The following is a 3574-nucleotide window of genomic DNA, read 5'->3' as shown; positions in this document are numbered from 1 at the left end:
TATATATATATATATATATATATATATTATAAAATAAGATAGAAGATGACACAAGAAATCGAAAGCCAATCTAAATCTAGATAATACCTCTATGACATAATTATTCATTTTAAAATAAGATCAAGAATACCAAAAGGAAGAAATTGGGGTCGTTTTATTGCACAAGAAGAACTCATTTTTAGATTTCAAAAGATAACGAAATTTTCAAACCATTGATTAAATTCAATCATCTAGATTCAAATAAAAGAAATGTAAGAGGAATATACCTAGAACAAAAGAGTCCACGGCTAGGAAAATTAGAGGCTCGTAGACGACGACGACAACAAGGGCAATTGCTGGATCGGACAGAGAGCTGAAAGGCGGTTCTTCTCTGTGCGTGCGAATGTGGAGGAGGACCAAATGGGAGTTGGGGGCTGATTGTTTCGTGGCCTTCTATGGGCTGAGGCTATTCACGAACTCAAGGAGAAGAGGCTTCGTGTGTATCTCAGAGAGAGGGAGTGAGTGGACTGTTCGGGCTTACAGAGAGGAGCAAATCTGTGTGAGAGATGATTTCGTTCTGTCTTCTTATGGGCTGGGAGAGGGAGTTTTTGGAATTGCAGAGGAGAGGGATCGGTTGGCGAATTGAGAGAGGGAGTGGTTTCGTGAATGAGAGCAGGGGGATGGAGCAGTTTCGTGCGAATAGAGAAGAAGTGGGGTCATGGGTTTCGGTTTTGTTCAATGCGTGAAGCCAAGAGAATGGGTTTTGAGTAGTTTTGCAAATGAACAGGGAGATCATGGGTTTGAGATTTTTAAGTTGATATTGACTCATTGTGACCTTTTTGTTAAACTGAAATGATAGTAATCTGGTATGTGAATAATGGTATTGGCTTATAGTTTTGGCAGTTTTATCAACTAAAAATTTGTGGACGTTAAGAGAGGAAGTGAGTGAGAAGTAATGATTCTTCTGGACAGACAACCTAGAGATTTAAGTGTAGATTGGAGTCGAGTTAAACCCAACTAAGCTCGAAGACATTCAATTAGATTATTATGACCGAAATCATATTAGATTTAGATTGAAAAATAGAGTTGAGCGATAGGTTTGAGCCGATGCTACGTCACTGGGCATCCACCTAAGGGAAATCCTGCGGGTGACATCTATTCTAGGTTAGGAAGACCTAGGTGCTAGAGATGAACTCGGGGAATTTGACCTCAAATAATTAGGTCAACAGTGTGTGTGCATCATTTCTAAACTTAGTATCCACCAAATACATGATTTGACTTAAGAAAGATTAAAATACATAAAAATTGATAATATAGACTCTTCAAGACAAACTTAACCCTAGTCTACTCAATCTTGAACTGATCAACCTTTCCATTATAAGGTGGTCCTAAAATATTAGTGCATGAAAAAAATCAAATATGCATTAATTGCAATTAACAGGAGATAACATAGTAATAAATCCAATTATATTTGTTTCCATCAAAATCACTAAACTTGGTCCAAATTTATAAAAACTTGACGTATTTAGAGGTTAGGTGGGTCGACCATATGAGTGGGTGAAGGGCCTGTGACAGTAGTTCTCTACATCATTTATATCATATGCATCATTACTACCATCCGGGTCTTCATCTAAGACATTTTATCATTTAGATTAGATATCTCCCTATCTTTGGCTCTCATTTCTACCACATATCGTTAAGCATGGTGTATTTGGTATTGAGGTGATTCTCCTTTACCTCTTCTTCTTCTCCTTCTTTTAAAGAGCGACCACCTCTATAGGAAATGGACCCATCCTCACAGTGACGTTGGTGTACTTGACTAGGTGGTGGACACCAATTATCACAATCGCCATAAAAGGCCCCATCATAGAAATTAGTATTCCTAACTATATAGATTACTTTACATTCATGGCATCTTCTTTTTATTCATCCTCATCTTCTTATATTTAGATCTTTTAGCAGCAACCCCAATGAATTTTTTTCTCTTGATTCGGAATGAAGATTTTTTTTTATTCATGGACTGCAGCTGAGGTTGGCCACTTCCTTGGACTGAGTCGGTTAGTGACGAGATCCCATGAAGGATTATCTTGGGTGTCGACCATTGAGGTTATCATCATTATGTTCCTTCTTTGGTACCCATTTCTATCACTGCTTGATGGTGGAGGTAGATCTCCGAGAAGCTATGTCGGATGTCACACCCATATTTATTATTCTTTTACTTCTTTCTTCTTTTTCTTCTCTACAAGTCTTCATCCTCCATAATTCTTTCTCTTTCTCCAGGACCTTTCGATGATGGATCCATGAACCCGTGGTTTAGGTGATATGCCTTGATGTACCACATGGGACTTATCTTCTTTCTCTCCTCTATGCTATTACAAAAGATGGAAGATCCTTTGGCAGGGTCCTTCTAGCCTCAATCATCAATGGTTGTTTGACATTTTTTTCCTTAACCACTTCTCATTCACAACTTTTAGGACCCTATATAGGGTCTCAGACTCCTTCTTCTTTTGAGATATTGGGATGAAAGTTTATGAGGGTGGTTAAATCCTAAAGAATTAGCCTGAGGCTAACCAAGAAGAGGGGGGGGGGGGGGGGGGTTGAAATGGAAGTTTAAAAAATTTCTTAATCAAACAAGAATTTTAAACCTTTTGATACAAAAATTGAAATAATTTTATAATAACAAAAAATAGACATTTCGACCACATATCATATCACAAAAATGTGCAAAAATAAAATGTGATAAAAGTAATAAGAAAGAACACATAAAATTTTATAGTGGTTTGATGAAATCTAACCTACATCCACTCCTTGGAGACTCCCTCTCCATGTATTGCACTAAACAGAAGTGACTCTCCTTTTGCTTCTATAGTAAGGTAGAGAAGCCTATACAAATGTTGTTTCACCTCCCAATGCAGTAGAAAACCATAACTCTTTTATAGGAAAAGAACTTTAACTTTATTTTCACCCTCCTGGTGATGGTAAGAGAACCAAAAATCTATTTTCACCCTCCATGTGATGGTCAGAAAACCATGATCTTTGCTGAAGAACTTCTTCTCTAGAGCCACAGAGATTCCAGGTTGAGCTTGTAGATACTAGGCAAGATTTTTTCTTGGAGCAACCTTGTGAATCCCCTCACAACTTCTCTCTCACAAAATCTCCCTCTCTTCTCTCACCAAGCTCTTCTTCTTCTCTCCCTCAAGCTCCCTTTCAAGAAGACTAAGCAGCTAAAGATATCCAACAAGAGCGTTAGAGATCCTTAAATTGAGGGCTTCAAAAAACCCTAATTTCCAAGCCATTTGTCTGCTATTCATACAATATAATAGATATATCATATGTTATGATCAGTTCAATTCAGAGTCATCCAGCAAGATAGTTCAGATAAACAGTTAAACTTTTATAATACATCATATAGTGTGATCCAAAATTATCTTATACGATAAGTAGAAAATACTTCTATTTGTTTTGCACGATCTTTGGGATGACCAACTTCGTATATGGGCGATCATCCAGCACTGTGGACATCAGACTGTATGATTAGTATATAATCATGAGTTTTGTTTGGTACAATTAAGGGGCCAACCAGTTTCATACACAT

Source organism: Dendrobium catenatum, unplaced genomic scaffold, assembly GCF_001605985.2.
Source record: "Dendrobium catenatum unplaced genomic scaffold, ASM160598v2 original_scaffold_109250, whole genome shotgun sequence".
Classification (NCBI taxonomy): Eukaryota; Viridiplantae; Streptophyta; class Magnoliopsida; order Asparagales; family Orchidaceae; genus Dendrobium; species Dendrobium catenatum.
This window is presented reverse-complemented; position numbering follows the sequence as displayed.